This window comes from Protopterus annectens, chromosome 6.part0, assembly GCF_019279795.1.
Source record: "Protopterus annectens isolate FY-2018-M chromosome 6.part0, PAN1.0, whole genome shotgun sequence".
Classification (NCBI taxonomy): domain Eukaryota; kingdom Metazoa; phylum Chordata; order Ceratodontiformes; family Protopteridae; genus Protopterus; species Protopterus annectens.
Window position 1 is genome coordinate 858,562,823 of NC_056737.1, and position 19,436 is coordinate 858,582,258.

At 37.7% G+C, this 19,436-nt stretch overlaps 1 protein-coding gene across 1 annotated transcript in view; it reads right to left on the bottom strand.

The window, feature by feature from the left end:
- TRAF3 (TNF receptor associated factor 3) overlaps positions 1 to 16,934 on the bottom strand; it is a 793,845-nt gene extending 776,911 nt beyond the window's left edge. The window contains exon 1 of the mRNA XM_044074528.1: positions 16,174 to 16,934. The gene's annotated coding sequence lies outside the window, so the exon portion shown is untranslated. The remainder of the gene's footprint in view (positions 1 to 16,173) is intronic.
- Between the last annotated feature and the right edge of the window lie 2,502 nt (positions 16,935 to 19,436).

Sequence of the window (19,436 nt, forward strand, 5' to 3'; positions counted from 1 at the left end):
GACAGAAAAATGCTCCTGAAGCTGAAATGTCTTTAGTACAAGAAATTTTAGATATAATTATATCTTATAATTTCATATTTTTTGACAAACAGTTTTACATACAGAAAAAAGGAGTGGCAATGGGCTCGCCGTGTGGCTCTAGTTATGCTAATTTGGTTTTGTCCTATTGGGAAACCATGTACATTTTTTGTAATGACAAATTTAAAGATGTAACTAGGTACTATGGGAGATTTATAGATGACATATTTTTGGTCATCGAGGGGTCAGCACAAACAGCCACTGACTTAGTAGCTATGATGAATGATACAACAGATTTTTTGAGATTTACCCATACATTCCAGACTACATCTATAGTCTTTATGGATGTAAATCTAACAAAAAATGCAGTAGAGAAGCGTTATGAAGCCACATTACATAGGAAACCAACATATTCCAATAAATTTTTACATTTCACAAGCGCCATCCAATATACCAAAAACGATCTGTATTAAAAGGCCAATTAGTGAGGGCAGCAAGAATGATCACGACAAATGAGAAATTTAAAGAGGAATGTTTGGTTTTAAAGCAAATGTTTTTGAATAGGGCTTATCCGCTCACAATGATAGAAGAACGTATACAAGAAGTGGCATCTAAAAGAATGAGTGGATTTTATGAGACAATTCTTAGGCCATAATTAGATACTCAGCTTAACCAACATAGTTCTAGGAATTGCTTGGAAACAAAAATTGATATAATACATAATCAATCAAATGACTTTAAGCTGGCATGTATTTTGAATTTTTCTTCAGATTATGCCCAAATTAAGGAAATTATTGTCAAGAATTGGTCATTGTTGAACGAAGATGTTGCATGAGGCTCAAAATTTAATTTTATGCCCAAAATCATTTGGAGGAAAGGCATTAGTTTCAAAACCATGTTTCAAAGACAGAGGACTATCACCCAGAGAAGTATAGGCATGTCGCAATGTGGATCTTGCTCTTATTGTTATACTATAGATGTGGGCAGTAAATTGGACATTAATTTTTTTCAGGTCAATTTGAAAGGGAAATTCAATTGTAACACCTGGGGGGTAGTATATGTTGCAAAATGCCAAGCATGTCCTTCCTTTTATATAGGAAAAACAGAGCGGAGGTTCAGGGATAGAATATCTGAACATTTGAGAAGTATAGCTCAGAAAAAAGAGGACAATGCATTAGCGAGACACACGGTGGCCCATCCTGATCATAAGTTTAGATTTAAAATCATTCATCAGATTACACAAGATGAAAGAGGTAGGCCCTATGGTTTATTGTTGGAAAAAATGGATTGTTTTGACAAATTAGATTAAATGCACATATGTACCCACGTCTGAATGATAAATGCTCGATTATGTGTTTACTAAAATTGAGTAAGTTTAGAAAGATAACACATAATATAGAGCATTTGATGTCATCTGGCAGTACCTGTTGTATATGATCATTTTAAAATATATATATTTGCAAAAAATACAAATTGTAAAAAATATAATTTTTGAAAAGACACATTTTCAAATATAAGTATATAGTCTCATATATGGATTTTTTTTATGTGTGTATATATATTCTATTTATATATATGTTTTAAATTAATATGTTTTTATGTATAAATGGATTTAATATAAATTACAATATATAATAAAGATACAGGCTTATATTCATATAACTGATATTAGTCATTTAGTTTTAAAAAATATATAATAGGTAAAAGATTTAATAAACATCAAATACAAGTAAAGTATAGAAAAAGCTTGGTAGTAGGTCCATCAATTTTTGGAAGAATGAAGTGAGGTATGAGATATATATTTATTTGTAGGAGATGTAGCAACATTTCATATAATGAATTTCAGATCATATTAATCAATTTCACTTCCCAAATAAATCTTCCCTATTTATTGAACTAAAGTTGTAAGATTTGTATAAGACTTATAGGATCAGTTAAACATCTAGGCTGTCATGAACGTTTATGACTTTGCAGCCTTTAGTGATGTAATTAGGCATAATTCATGTTCATGTTTAGTTTATGTCAGTTCATGTCACCTTTAAGCTGCTGCATTTCATATATAAAGAAGAGATACATTTTTAAGAAAAGCTGTTTTTTTTAGGAAAAGCTGTATTTCTAAGAAAAACTGCAATTTTAAAATGTATGTTGATGTACGTTGAGAAAGAATGAGTATGAAATAACGTGTGAATAACTTTTAGTATTTAAAAATAGTATTGCTATTTAGGCATGTCCCTTTAAAATTCTAATGATATATTAGTATTTAAATGTTGGCGCGAAATGTATAAATACAAGTCTCTGAAGTTACAGAGTGTTTTATTTCTGAAGAAGTCCTACATTTAGGTGGGACAAAAAACGTGTTTTTATTCCAGCGTTTAAATAAAACCGGCAGTTTTCGAAGTTTGTCTTGTGGTGCTTTTTCAGTAGTTTGATTAAGTCGTGCTTTCTTTAACAGTAACCTTCTCCTTGTCCAGCCTAGTGAGTGGTGCGTCAGTGTGCCTGACCTTTGAGTCACCTATTACTAGTGTGTTATGTATGTTATTTCTCCTTAAGGGCTGTGATTGTGCGGCACATTGATTTTGTGTTTTATGTGTTGTCTGGTTTGTGAAGGGAGGTGCAGGTTTTGTGGGTGTCTGCTTTGGAGCTCTCTGATGCTTTTACAGGTTTTTATTTAGAGCCTCCGAGTATGATTGTGTGTATTTGTGTGTATTTTTTGCCAGTGCTGGTTTAGTATGTCTATGTGAGGATGGAGGTGTGGTGCAAGTGTTAACCTTCTCCTCATGACTGTCTGTTCCAATCTTGGGTGGAGATACGATACCTTAGCCTTCAGTCTGGCTGTATAATTGCATCTCTCACATATGTTAATGTTTTGTGGTAGGAGGAGAGGGCTTTCTGTGTACATGAGGCAGTTGTAACATTGCCTCAGGATAGCTAGATTCACCAGCTGGACTGGAGAGTACCACCTGAAGTTGCCCTTTGGTCATGCCTGAATAGTAGGGTGAGCTGCTTATTCGCTTGGTTGGTGAGGGGTGGATAAAGAACCTTGCCCTGCTGGGCAGTCAAGTGTCGGGGTATATTAGTGCTTGCTATTAGGTCTGAGCAAGTGCTGGACTGTAGGATGCTTTTTGAGTGCTAAGGTTGAGAGTTAGACTAGTTTCAAGTGAAAAACTGAAGAGGAGACTTAGTGGAGCCGGGAATAATTTAACCCTAGCTAACCGGTGCACAAAACTGTGCAATGCGTTTTTTTAACTACTAACTTCTGGGCTGGAACCACTCCTCCAGGGACAGATGGCTACTCAAAGCTCCCCTCTCTCACAGGCGAACAGAGAAACTTCCCTCTATCCAAGTAAGGTATTGGCAACTCTAAAACTTGTAACACAGCCCTGAATTCAGCACTAGCCTGAAAACTGGACTATACTAGCTTAGAAAGGTGGGAAACAAGAACTTTATTTATTTATTTCTTTGAAAAGATAAGGCAAAAACAGTAAAAAGTACACTTAAAACAAATTTAAATGGCTACAAGCGATCAGAAAAGGCTATCGCACTTTAGTTTGTACAAATTATTTAAGCAAAAAACAACTAGTCCAGGCAGTAAAAATAAGTACAATATGTGAAAAAAAAAAAGCTTTTAAATCACAATAACTGCTGGAAAATCAGCATTTAGGCGGAAAACAGTTAAGTACAGCAAGAAAATACAGAAAACTGATACTCAATCACTCCAAAGTCTCTCTTTTAAGCTAGAAAGCTTATATCAGTTTAAGGCTTTCTAGTGCTTTCGAGTAGGTTAGTTACAGGAAAGATGGGAAACAAGCACAGATGTGGTCTTTTAAACCAGGAAAGTTGAAAGAGATGGACAACTTCCCAAATGGTCAATAAACTACAATTCCTGGGCCAAGAACCACTCTTCTTGTGGTAGACCGGTTACTAGTACTTACCACTCCCACTGATAAAATAGAAGGCTGCACTCCAACACAAAGGCTTGGGGCGCTCAGAAGCTTACAAAGAGTCCTGGATACAGCAAATCTGTACCTGGACTAGACTAGTTACAGAAAAGGTGGGGAACAAGCGCAAACACAGGCTTTTAAGCCAGCAGGTTGAAAGAGATGGAAAACTGCCTAAACGGCCAATAGACTACAATTTATGGGCCAAAACCCACTCTTCCCATGGTAGATAGGCTACCTGATGCTTACCACTCCCACTGATGCCTACCACTCCCACTGATAAGCTAGAAGGCGTCCCTCCAACACAGAAAGGATTGGGGGGGGCTTACAAAGAGTCCTGGACACAGCAAATCTGTACCTGGACTAGACTAGTAACAGGAAAGGCAGGAAACAAACACAGGCTTTTGAATCAGAAGGTTGAAAGAGATGGAAGAGCTTCCCAAACAGCCAATAAAATATAATTCCTGGGCCAGAAACCTCTCCTCCTGAAGTAGATAGGCTACAAAGTGCTTACCACTCCCACTGATAAGCTAGAAGGCTTCCCTCCAACATAGAAAGGCTTGGGGCGTTCAGGAGCTTACAAAAAGTCCTGGATACAGCAAGTCTGTATCTGGACTAGATAAGTTACAGGAAAGGCAGGAAACAAGCTAGGAATTTTTTTTTTTTTTTTTTTTTTTTTACAGAAAAGCAGCTAAAACAGCAGTAAATACAGTTCAAATGCAGTGCAGGCTAGCATACGTATATCAACATTACGGCAAATACAGTTTAATTAAATGCAATTGAATTAACAAATGACTAATTGTTACCTCACAGCAAGAGGTTCTCCTGTTCGATTCTCGGCTGGGCTTGGGAATGCCTTCTGTGTGGAGTCTGCATGTCCTCCCCGCAGTTGGGTAGCGTTCGAAAGACATGCGTGCGTAAATGGGCATGCCTTCGTTGAAGGTTGTGTGTCGAGCTGGCACCTCAGCGTTTCGTAAAAATCTACTGCCAATCATTAGCGGAACGGAGTTCCGCTGTAGCGACCCCTTACCGGGAAAAGCCGAAAGACAAACAACAACTAAAAAACAAGTGCAGAGGGCATTAAATTAGAAGACTACTAACAAGCAGTATTAAGTGCAGAGTAAGAACAAATGAACAGATAACAGCCTGCAGAACAGCAACTAAGACAGTTACAATAAGAGCAGCTGAATATATATATATATATATATATATATATATATATATATATATATATATATATATTTTTTTTTTTTTTTTTTGAGGGAGGGAGGGAACACAGCAGGATTAAGAGGCTACAAGGATTGTCCTTCTCAAATGCTCTCTTTGTACACAGGAGTGCCTGAAATCAAAGCATGATCTCACTGCACTCAGTTGACTGAGCAAATGAGGAGTATCCAAATACAAACTTACATGAGGGGCGGGCAGTATCAAAGCCACCAAGATAAACACCAAAACAAGAAAAGGGAGGGTGGGTGGGAGAAACACAGTGGAGACACAAGAGACAGAAACAATACAGCACCACTATAAATAACAGGCAAGTGTATAAATACAATACAGTGCAAGTTAAAGTGCCAAAATGTGTACTTATCAGTATGAAATAGATTCCAACTCTGCACAGCAAGTTTATCAGCTTTCCAACAGTTCACAGAAATCCAATCCGTATTGGAATTACAATGAACAGCAGCTTGCAAGCTAAATTGCAGCAAGCTACCACTTGTCTGAGGCAGGTCAGCTCGGACTCGGGCTTCGGGGGGGGGGGGGGGCAGGTAGGGCCAGGATAGGTAGGAGGGTTAAGGTGGGATGGGCTGGCTAGAGGAAGGATTGAAAAGGCTGGGAACAAACCAAATCAGTCTTCTTGATCCCTACCGGATACTTGATGTGAATCATTAATGGAAATATGAACAATGTGTTGAATTTGCTGAGCTGGTTCTGCATAGAGCTCAATGCTGGATATGGATCATTAAAGAAAATTCTGAACAATGTGATGAATGCTTAAAGTAGCATATAAGGTTATTCCGTAAGCATCAATGGTAAGGTATCTGTCAAGTAGGTTATGAATTTAGATTTTTGAAAAGACCGGTAGAGCTGTACCAATCTCAGACAAATACACCTCAGGCAATGGCTAACAGCTAGGATGTGGGCTGGCTCAACAACCCCCTCCCTGAAACTAGCCTGAGCTACCCTGAGAAAAAAAAAACACAAGAGACAGAAACAAAAACAATACAGCACCACTATAAATAATAGGCAAGTGTATAAATACAACACAGTGCAAGTTAAAGTGGCAAAATGTGTACTTATCAGTTTGAAATAGATTCCAACTCTGCACAGTAAGTCTATCAGCTTTCCAACAGTTCACAGAAATCCAACCTGTATTGGAATCATCACAGCAAAGCAGAAGATAATCTAAACAGATATAGCTCAGTTTCCTATGACTGGCCTCTATACACTGAGCTATGGTACTGGACACAATAAAAAAGTGAGGCTGCTCAAAAACAGACATGTTTGCTTCACACCTGAGCAATCAGTTTTCAGTGTCTTGCTCAATGCTGCCTTATGCTCTATCAATAACAAAAAAATAATTCTCAATTTGAAGGAATCAAGGTCTTCTGTATGCTTCCCTCCATATTTTCCAACCATAAAAAAAGTTTTTTTTCTAAATGAAAAAATAAAGAAAGAATGAATTGCATTGTATTGCTCCCTTCTGGCCAAGCTAACCATGGTCAACTATGCTATCTGAAATGTCAGTAAACAGAGGCCTTGACACTACCTTACAGCAGTAACTGCATTCTCCAGCAAGGGTATCATGTTCACCACTTCAGCATAAAAGCTCCAAATCTAAATGAATGGATGACCTCCAATTAATTCCCAACAATCATGTGTTTTCTCTAATGAAGCCCTGTCTATTATACAAGAAATTAAGACACCTAATACTAGAAATTCTAGATATCCGAGTGGACTACCGTTCCAGTTTAGTATGTTACAGTATACAGTGTCGGTTTAATATGGGATTGTGTACCAATATATTATCATTATAGCATTCCACCTCTCAGCTTGTGAAGCTTCTTTTAGCCACAAACACTACTGTTAATCAGTGCTTAAAGGTTATCCTACATTTAAGTCCTCAAACATTCCGTGGTTCCTGCTTCAAATCTACATTTTGAGAAGATGGCTTTCCCTTTCTAAATTTTAGAAACTTTGATATCTTCTAGAAGTAAAAAAAAGAGGTAAATTTTAAATATGCATAAAGCTTTGTACTGCCCTCCACAATGAAAGGTGTCTTAACAAAATGAACTCTCTCTTTTATGTTAAGTTGGTCTTAAATTTTACCCTAAAATCAATATATTTAGCTTCCAGTTTTCTACCACATGTAGAAACGTGATGAGGAAAGAACCCTGTACTGCATTAGTATGCAAAGGCTCAAAGATATTATGAGCACAGGCCAGAATCCAGTTTGCAGACTGATCAGCATTTTGATTCTTTATTAAAGAGAAACCATAAACTTCCAATAACAAAACAGACCTTTTCCAAGTGGGTACTTAATTGAAATTTTCTGTTACAAGTACAACTTTTGTCTGGAGGGATTAGGGATCACTCAGCCAGGACAGCAGCTACCACTTCAATGTTTTTCAAAAATCATACTGCTCACAGCATTTGTGAGGCTGTTACACCTACATTTTTATCAAAACATTACATACTTAGTGTCCAATCCGGTGTATGTGTGTGTGTGTGTGTGGGGGGGGGGGGGGGCTGTTGCTGCAGTACTTCATGTGATGATACATACACACCAACCTTATGGAACCTATAATGTGCACTGCTTAGCAGTCTCCAATTTATATATATATGAATCGTGTATTAATCATCCCTATGATGTATACAATAATGATAAACTTTAACTAACCATAACAGTACATTCATGAATAATCAGATTTTAGTAACAGGAAAGGCTCACCACCCCCCTGCCTCCCTGGGGATCTGCACAACAAGCATCTGGTAGTCTTCTATAGTTGAGCTACCTTCTAACAGCCATGGCTCAAGAATACAATCTCCCAAGTTAAGCAACATCCTAGTGCTGAAACATTTGACCAAGGACTGACGTCCACATCTGGTGGCTATATATCTTATTGACATGGGTCACAAGTTAACTGCAAAAATAGTAGATAACAGTAGTACAATAAATTCCCTTTATTAGCAGCAAACAAAAAGCTGGCATTTTTATGCCATGAAAATTATATGGTTTCATGTAATTTAGTATGTTTATGCTGACTCACAAATGCATGATCTAAATGAACAGTATGAAAAAAATGGTCCTGCAGTATGCACTAAACATGTGTCAAAAACAGAGATTGGTTTCAAACTGTCACTAAAGGTAAGCTTTCCTCTTGCTTTGTTCTTTGGATAACACTGCAGTTAACTTTTTTCTGTGTTCCAAAATAACCAATCAGGTGCTCCTCAAATCCTACACGTACCACTGCTGTGTGATTCTAGATTAAATTCTTCCAAATAAGTCTTAATCCAATTCTAAGTTATGATGCAATGTCATGAAGTGAAACAATGCCCTGCAACACTGTGCCTTCTTGTCTGTAAAGGAACTAAAATCACACATGTACACACACGCACACACACACACACACACACACACACACACACACACACACACACACACATCATGTCTGCCATCCTACCTTCCCCCCAGAGGTAGACAAATGTTTGGCACTAGCAGTATTCAAACAACATCCTTTAACTGTGGTCTGACACACACACACACACACACACACACACACACACACACACACACACACACACACACACAGACATCATGTCTGCCATCCTACCTTCCCCCCAGAGGTAGACAAATGTTTGGCACTAGCAGTATTCAAACAACATCCTTTAACTGTGGTCTGACACACACACACACACACACACACACACACACACACACACACACACACACACACACACACACACAGACATCATGTCTGCCATCCTACCTTCCCCCCAGAGGTAGACAAATGTTTGGCACTAGCAGTATTCAAAAAACATCCTTTAACTGTGGTCTGAATTTTAATGATGTTAGCATGTCATTACCAAAATAACATTTTTCTTCAATGTAATATATTACACTACTGCATGTAATACCTAACTGTACATACCTCTGTTGAAGTACAGATAAAATTGGGGCAGATAAACATCTCCAAACTAGGCAAAAATAAATACCAACTTCTTTTAACCCCAAACTGAAGTAACTATCTTTGCAGGTTCTCATGCATGTAGCTCCAGATCACTGGAATTACAAACAAATTGTTACTATAAATACTATATCACCTCTCCGAACAGGTTATTTCTCAGCCAAATGGTTAAATAGATCACTGTACCGTCTACAATACAATGGAACATTTGTTTGTCAAACAACTCTTGTTTTTTTACAGAGTAAATAGCTGGTTCTTTTAGTCATGTTTCCTCAGCTACTATGCCTACCTCCTGAATGAATGAATGAATGTATGTACTAACTGCTAAAAGCAAAAACAACCTCAATATTGTTACTGTAAAAAAATAAATATATAGATAACCTTCACTATCTTCACTCCCACTCCATACATTCTCACATCCCTGAAACACACTGGGACTACTTCTCCATTCTAATACTGACTTTACCAACCTCTGCTACCAATATAGAAAGTTACTACTTTCACTTTTCACCACATTTGTTTCATCATCTTGTGATATTAGTATACAACATTCACAGAAGTAGAATAGAAATTCCAAGTTAAAAGGTATGTGCATCTTTAATGGATGCAGCTACAGGGACAGGTATACCGTGTGACTACATTTTAAACAAGTCTGAAGTAAAGTGTCTTGGTGTTCAAATGGTAAATTGATCTAGATGACATTACTTCAAAGCTGTGCATATTTAATACAAACTAAGGTAGACTTCAAGAGTTACCATTTGGAATTTCCTCTGCTCCATTAATGTTTCAGAGTGTTCAGATTAAAATTATTGAAGAGAAAGATGGGGTAGACAACATACCACTCAACTATCCACGATTTTCAGGAATGTGCCCAATTCTTGGTTCAAAATATTATTCTGGTCTCCTAAAACCTGTGATGCTTTGAGGAAAGGTGGATGGATTTTAGTTAAGAAGTAATGACAGTCATTACAGTTACATACGTTGTTGACTTCAGAACCTGCATGTTCATTTTTGTACTCTTACTTTGTACACTTTCTAAATCAGTGGTACTAATAATTCTAAAAGTGTCCCTAATTTGAGTCCTTTCTCCCTGAAAATGTTGGCTTTGTCTCTGATTCTGCTACTAAGAGACTGAGACTTATAATAGCCAATACAACTGAATCTTCTAGTCTGTGAGGCTACCAAACAGGAACTTACATCCACTAAAGTGGCTAGACAGATTAAGGCAAAAAGGTTTGAAGCTGAACAAAAGTAACTATTCATTCTGTTTAACTTTTCTTAGGTATGTAAGATATGCACTGAATTTAGAAGGGCTTAAACCCAGCTTTGACAAAAACAAATTGTGAAATTGGAAATCTTCATAAAAAGCATCTTGTGTGTTTTCTTGAAATAGTACAATATTTTTCCAAGTTCATTCCTAACTTCTCATATGCAACACTATGACTAAGAAAGCTGCTAAACATATTGCATGATTTTGATCAATGGAACAAGACAAATGTTTTGAAATGCCTAAACATGTAAATCACTATAGAACCTGTACTCAAATTTTACTCTACAACTTTACAGGAGGATGCTAGGCAGAAATGTCTTGATACAGTGTTAATGCAGTAAGGCAGCCCAAAATCGTATCTTTTTGAGCATTACAGATTTTGATCCATATGTTCAAAAAGAAAAGAATAATGTAAAAGAGTTATAGCTGAAGCGTATCATAGATTATTTTAATGCAGATTAAAGAAGTTTTTACATAATGCGCCTGCAGGACATCAAAGTATATTAGTTTTTCCAAAAATATCCATAAGTTCAGCATGAGCCTGGCAAGTTAATGCATACAGCTGATACACTAGTACAGTGTACCTGCACTAGTGGAAGGATGGCTTGTTTGGGATTGATCTGGAAGTCCTTTGGACTTTACTCAAGTATTTATGCCTATCAAAAAGCTAGAAAAACTTAAGTATGATGTAGACTTTGAACAACAAATACTGTCTAATGTAATCATAAAATGATAGTCAGATAATGTCGTGTCACTGCATCCAATCATCTGTTTTTATTTTAAATATCAGGATGAGCTTTTTTGATTCAATACTTCATTTTTAAAAGATAACAGAGTCAGTATTTCTACTCAGCTATGAGAAACCATGTCAAGTAAAACTGAGGAGTCATATCTAGTTATGACTAAATGCAAAACAAACGTTTTGTGATGTTCTTTAGTTACCCAAGATGCCTGCACAAGGACAGAAAAAGGTGGAGAAATAAGAAGTCTGCAGCATGTTCAGAAATCAGAAATAAAAAGACGGACACCTTGTGACATTCTGAGTGTACACTGAATGAAGGTAGATGTTGACCCGTTTACCTTTTTGTATAGGCTATTACTTAAAATATCCAGAAATTGTGCAGCAGTGGTACACTTTGACTTCAAAACAAAGTAGGGGTGTAAAATGAAAACTGAATTTGTGGGGCTAACGTATTGGTATGGGACTATACTATTGCAGGTCAATGTATGTTTAGATATGATCAAACAGCAACTACCATCAGTCACTTTCATCAAAAGATTGCCCCAGTGCTAATTCATTATACCAACTTTATTGTCTACATATACCTCAAATGTTCAATTGCAATTAAATACAACATAATAGGCATAGTAATGTATTTCAGCATGTTTAAAAAAACTACTTCCCTGGTAAGCCATATAATCAACAACAACTTAAGTGTGATCAAATGAGAGCAGGGGCAGTCAGTTTCATCCACAGACTATATCCATGCCCATCAATTACAGCCACTTCATCGATCGTGTACATCTCTAATGTCCAACTGTGACAAATTAAATGAATAATTACTAATGGACACAGTAAGGTACTTTATGTTGATGCTGACAGGTGCATATATTGCATCCTATTGTTATCAAGCTCTCCCCTTCTGCTCATATGCGTGCGCATACACACACACACACACACACACACACACACACACGTGCCCACCAATTACAGTCACTTGTTTGTGGCTATGTATACCTCATTTGTTCAGTCGATCACAGTTGAACATCTAAGTTCATAAACTATGACAGCAGTAATGCATGTCAGCTCATTGTTATCACATGCAAACAGTGCAATCTACTGCAACCCCCATTACACACACAATTTTAACTGAATTTAAAAATACATACTGCCTTACAGGCTGGTTGGCAGTTGCACCCCAAAACAACGTGAAATGACAAAGTACTATTTAATTAAAAAAATTAAACAACAAGAACAAAGAAAAAAGTTTTCTCCAGTGCTCGCAATGCCGTCCACAAGTCAATACATATTCTTTTACATTTGACTCAGTGCGCTTCAGGCACCAGTCACCTAATGCAGTCTGAGACAATGGTAATGGCTCCAACAACCCCCACTGAAGTGTTGTTTCTACCTTCACAAAATGGCAATAGGACCTGTAATAAGCCATAATGGGGGAGAAAGACAAAATACAGAAATGGACAAGCCAAAAATCTAAGCCTTTCTGCATCATAACTCTAGAGCTCAGAGTTTCAAGTTTGGGAAAGTCAATTATTTTTAAGCAAATAAACAAACATAAAGCATTTTCCTCATGGAGGAGGAGGTTGTAGGCTTGTAGTCCAGTACCATGAGCCATTACTGTTTTGCAATTACATGAAACCACAAGTCAACATGTTACTGTAGCAATTAAAACTACTTTTACTTGACAAGAAATTCCCAGTCAAGTGGTGTCAGATAAAAGTCATCCATCTGTAAGCCAGGAATCTCAATAAAAGTATAAATCAAGGAGTTCAAACACATTACTGAAAGTCTTACAGCAAAGGGCAAGTGGAACAAATACTCCATAGCATTAAAAATTAATCAGGAAGTGTGACAATTCAGAGTCTTCAAATTATTAAGTTATTTGTCAATGATTTAGTACAGAAATACAGCAATGCAATCTGTGAGGCTTGCTCCAGAAAAAAAATATATATTGTGGATAAATGCCTTAAGTCCAAACTACCCATCTTGTTTTCTTAACTAGTACTGAAGAACAACACAAACAAAAGTTAAAAATTAAAAATAAATTGAATAAAACTAAATAGAGACACTACAACATCATAATAAAGAAAATGATCATAGCAACATAAGTTTTACCAAGGCAAATCACCCAAAAATCTTTCAATTTTACAAACTGGAAGTACTAATAATGACTCTCGATTCAGGCATTTAGCAGAAGGGACTGGTGCCAGGAACCATAAAGGCACCATAACTGGATCTAGAGAGCATCCCCTAGATACTATTTAGTTCAAAGTGTACAGAAGAAACAGAAAACATCTGACTAGTCTAGTGGATTGGAAGATTTCCATCTCTGTAAAAGAGAACTTGGGAAATCATCAATGCCCTTTCAGAGTGAAAATGTTTCAATGGGAGATGCAGAACATTCTGGTTGAGCTAAATTATTAAACTACTGATCCAGATCAGTTATTAACAGAACATCAGATCTTTAGGACTTTCAAAGGCACAATTATTTTCAATCTACTGCACATGAGCACTCCAGACTTCTAAGGCTTAAGAGTTCATTGTAGTGCAAGTACACAATGTACAAAATCAATACGCATTTTCCAGAAATTAAAGTTGAGCTTTGTTTTTCCCAGTACATCTGTGTGTATCATATAACCTTGACAGTGTGATTGCAACATAGCACATTCTGAACTGAGGAAAGTAAATGTACGATATACAGATTTTTTTTAAGTAAGAAAATGCCACATATATATGCATATGTGAAGTTAGTTATTAGATGCATAAGTCTTTAAAAGGATATACTGCTGTTGAGACTAGTGTACCATGTGCCCCTAAATTCTGAGTCAGTCTGAAGTAACAAAAGCAGGCCAAAAATTCAGTATCTCAGCTAATTTGCCTAGGGAGGAAAAATATGCTTAACAGGAGGAGAGGGGTTAGTAAATGGGAAGGGTGATGTGAGAAATAGGAAAGACAGACGTGAGGCAGGGGCATTTGAATAGTTCAATGAGAGTCAAGAAAGCTTTAAGACAGGTCAGCTAGAGAAGCAGTAATCTTGCAGGGTTGATTGCACTAAACTCTAGGATGGAATTTCTTATCCCCCTCGAGACATTTTAGGATTAGTTAGGAGTTAGGGAGACTAGGCTAGGCTGTATCAACAATGTTGCTTACATGTGAAATGGCAGACTTGGAAGGCTAAATGTGTAGGGGGCCTGGTGAAGGGACATGAACTCACACAATCTAGTTCCCTTTAAAATGGGTAGGCATAGCCGGCCTTAGGCATAGGCCAACTAGGTGGCCGCCTAGGGCGCTGCTCTATTAGGGGCACTTTTCCAGTATTTATTTGGTGTAGGTAGACCAGGATGGAAGCACCAGTTGGTGTACTGAGGATGCAGTGGAGCCCTTTTGCCTAGGGCACCAGTTGACCTAAGGCCACTCCTGTGGGTAGGTTTGCATCTGCCACCCCAGGTGGCATGCAGCCCTGAATGAGGGTAACCCTTGTGCACTTTACTGGCTAGTGAGCAGGCTGAGAGCAGTGACAACATATTTTTGGCTAGTTTTGCAAATCTTTCCAACCACTGGTATAGACTGAGTTTGTTTTCTGATAACTGCCCACTTTTGTTTTTGCTTCATTTAACCATTAGTTTTGACCGATTTGGTTTCAGAAGACTGTGCATTTTTCATGAAAATGGTTGTTCCTTTGTTGGCCTGACTGGTTTGTTTCACAGTCCTGCCCTTTGTGCATTTCTGGTGATTCTTTGACTAGCATTGATTAGCATCAACTGGCATTTCATTGACATCTATTAACTTTCACAATAAATGTATGGCTGAGGCCACTTTCCTCCAACAGATGTGTGCTTGTGGCTGCTGGGCAAGCATGAACACTGTTATTTTGATTCTGAGGTCAAGCTTTTTGATACTTATTATAGGCATTTACTGCCCCTTACTTGTTCATCTTGATAATCTGTACATAATATATTCATTATTCCGTACATCAATGGGTTACTAATGAACTGTTCCATTTTCCTACTGTCATTCTATTTATTTATTTTTGTCCTGTGGTATATACCACCTACTAAAGTACTAGTTGTTTGCTTCTGATGCTCCTGTAATATTCTGTACATCTAGCCCAACAAATCATTGAACTCTTAAGGAGACCACACAATCCAGAAGTGTATCAGAATCCCACTGATTTTGCTTGTAAATTACATAAAATGTTAAATTTACTTAATACAATCATATACGTTTGACGATTTCATCATAATGAATATTAAGACCCCAGCACAAATGAATAGACCACAACAACTGGGGAACATCAAAACAGAACAAGACAGGACAGTAAATGTGGTCATTGTTTTTCACTCTACATTCACTTCACCACTACAGAAACAAATAGTTAACCATTCCCAATATGTCACTCAGGCTATGTCCTAGCTTTTCACGTCCTTGCCTAGACAACAGACTCGTTTCTGTGCGCCATATATCCATTTTCACCACTCCTGGCTGTTCCATGGAGAAAACAAGGCTTCTGGTAATAAGATAACCACTCTGTAAATTTGACGAACTGTGTCCTGTGACTTTGTGACGACAGTGGTATTCTACTACCTACTGACACCCCAAAAACTTAGAGTCAAAACATACTGCTAACTTTCAGAAATTCCAGCAGTTTCCAGCCAGCACACATTTTGTGAGGTTCTAACTTCCACAAGGCATAACTGGAGCTTTATGTAATTCTTTCGAGAAATTTGTGTAATATTGACTTCAGTGTTTCCAGTCTCAATGCATTATAGCACTTCGGTAAACCATTCACAATCAAAGAAAAGAGAGCACAGACCACCTCTAATTCAAATTATGCCCCGGTTGCACTTCTTAACTGCGTCCCCTTTAAGACACATGGCCCGCCCACAGAAATACATGGAGGACTCCAAATAGTTGATTACTTGTTTTAGTAGCTTTTGTCCTCGAAAACGGAAAATAAAATTAAACAAAACCAGCACTGTATGCGGACAAGTGTGTTTCTTAGCAGAACTGAATGTTACTTACGTGTTCAAGTGGTAAGGACAGAAGGCTATCAGAATCTGCCTTTCTTGGCTGCGGTACTGTATCGATGGGATACGACTGTCCTCTTAGAAATACCACAGCCGCCAAATAGGCGTCGGCAGATCCCGTACAGCTAGGCTTTGAGCCGTGGCAAAATGTTGATTAAAAGCGGCTTTTACTCAGTAGTACCACCGATGGATTGTTTTCTTACAGGGCAGGTTATTGCCAAAGTCCGAAATTTCCCCCATGTTTCTTCACTGGGCTAGCTGTGCTTTTTTTTCTGCACAGGTTGGAAAGTCCCCCTGTACGTAAGTTATAGCACTTCCTCCCGGCTTCTGGAAATCCCCTTTGACTCACTCGTCTCTCATTCTGTTCTAATACAGTAAGCTCCGTCAGCGCTCCAGCACGGAGTGTGTGAGCTCAGATGAATGGCGATAACTGCTGCCAGTCTCTTGTAAGTTGTGTACCACGCTTGTGTCTGTCTCTTGTTCATTTAAGGGCTGGGGGATTGTCTGCACTCGTGGTTTCACATTTTGACCTCCTTTTTCTGAAGGTAAGCTATCAAAATGCATCTTTAAACCGCATTAGGAAGTAAAAACATCCACTGCAGGCACCTGAACTCTGCAAGTCTAACTACAAAAACTATCACAAAATACCTATGACAATAGCAATACATATACCCCAACTGAAAAGAGATCACAGGGAAGCACGTCATCCCAGTTTTTACTAATAAATGTAGCGTAGTGGTACGACCAAACAGTTGTCTCAGATTAAAGCACTACAGGTCTTTCAGATTTAGGGAGGAGGAGGGGGCAATACATTGGATGCCATTCGTTTATAAGTGTAAACTGGCACCTGCAGGGCTCAATAAATAAAAGACCCGCTTAGAGTTTGGCATACTGCTGTTGCCGAGAAGGAAACATAAATGGTGACCTGTGTGTAAACAAGAAATGACGTTTCAAGTTTTGAAAAAAAAGAAATGACGTTTCAAGACAAGTGTTCATATACTGAAGTTGATGCACATCCCTCAACTGTCCAGACTTTTGCCTAATTTTTCTCTGCCTCTCATAGAATTATTGGCACTAAATAATAGCTGACATTTCAGTGTCAGACTTCATATCCCTCAGAAAATGCATGCTAATGCAAAACCTTTCAGTATATGGAATTATTGGCACTAAATAATAGCTGACATTTCAGTGTCAGACTTCATATCCCTCAGAAAATGCATGCTAATGCAAAACCTTTCAGTATATCAATTTTCTAAGTTTATAAGAGAAACATTTAAAAACTATCCGTATTTTTTGGCCTTGCACTCCGTTATCTTTGAGTTTGTCCAGATATTTTGCGCTTACAGGTTGAGAGATATGAGTAGCAGGTAGAAAATATATTTACACTAATGTTTATAGTTAATGGGTTTGTGTTTTTTGGAACTGTAGCAAGGCACCTCTGTTGTGTAACTTTTAAATACAGTATAGGGTCCAGTATTAGACCAGAACTGTTTACACTCTTGGTCACCTAAAGACAAAATGTTTGGCACCAGACAAAGAAGGGGTTGATTGTGTGGCACAGAGGGATGGCTTCCCCCCTTGCTTTTGGCTTCTGAGTAGTCAGATGAGGGTTGAAAAAATGAGTGTCATTTTTGTCAGCTCACCTAGTCTGAATAAAGGTCTTCTGGTGTTGATGCTGCAGACCTCAGCTGGTGAAGGCAGAGAAGGTTACAGCATAGGAAAGGTTGAGGATACATTGGCATACCGGCACAAACTGACATTCTATGTGACTTGTATGGGTGCAGGATTAAGGGTAGTGCATAAAAATAGGAAAGTACCCCAGAGCAGTAGAATGATACTGCGATGCGCTACCTAGATTTTCTTTTCCTGACAAGCCCCGTACAGCAGATCAAGTGTGAAGGAAATTTCAGTTTATCCAAGCCAGAGACTGAGGAGAGGGGCACCTGAGCAGCCGATTTCCAGCTCTCAGAGGAACCAAAAAAAAAAAAAGAAAATTAGAACATATCAAGGATAAGTGCAAAGCACTATTTTGTGCATTTATGTTCAGTGAGTATTAACAGTAGTAAATTTGAAAGTAGCTAAGTCTTGAAGCAGATAAGGGATACATTTTGCATAACCTGCTTAACTTATGATTGTATCCTGCCTTTTTTAAGTTCCAGTCAGACCTTTGGCATGCAGATATGTTACGATCTTCCAATCTTTATAAATCGATTTATTAAATCTGCAGACCTGAGAACATCAGACTGTAGATCTAATGTATGATATACCTATTTAAGAGATTGATGCTTTAGAGGTCTAAAGAAAGATTTGAAAATGTTAATTGCCTGTATACTGTTGCGCAATCTGAACAGTAAATATGAAAAGCTGATGGTACTTTGTTTCCTGTCCATTTCATTTTTTCAACCTTTGAAGAATCCAAATGTTATACCATGGATCCAAATGTTATACCATGTAAGATATGGTTACACGTATACGCAGTTTACAAATGCCGCAGCTATTTCATTCAGTAAAATTTATTACGGTGCAGTTTGTAAGAAAGGTGTGATTCCACAACCTTTATTGACAATAATTTTAACAAATACATTGAAAATTACATAACCATAGCATTCAAGCATTCATGAGGGTGAAATATTAAACAATATATGATTATAACAAACAGAATATAACAAGCATCAGTTAAGAAGAAATAAACTATGTACAAGCATACTAAATGCCCATATTATTAAGCATGATATTTAACTTTGTATGATAAAATGAAGAAAAATTGAAAGGGGAAGAATCTGATACACTTGAAAACCCAGACAGAAAAGAAGCAGGTATAGTAAAGGGCTGTCAACATGGTATAGCAAGAGAAAAAAAAATCCTAAAGCCCATCCTCAAGGTCTTCACAGAAATTAGGAAATATTATTATGAAAATATATTGAACAAGGTGTGCCAATATTCAGTAAATTGCAGGTGACGTTTCTGACAGTACATTAGATACTTGTGGGCTAATAAGTATTTTATAGCCATTTGTGGGAACCCTTTCCATGTCATTAAAGCTCTGTTTTTTCCAGTTTAAGGTGATATAGAGTTTAATTAGAACAAATACAGTAATTAAAATAAGATTTTGTAATGTCATTAAGCCTAAAGGATGCGTGAATGAACGTACCTTCCTTGAAGGTTGTGTGTCAGGGCTGGCAAACTCGGCACGTAAAAAATCTACTGCCAATCATTAGCGGACCGGAGTTCCGCTGTGGCGACCCCTAACTGGGAAAA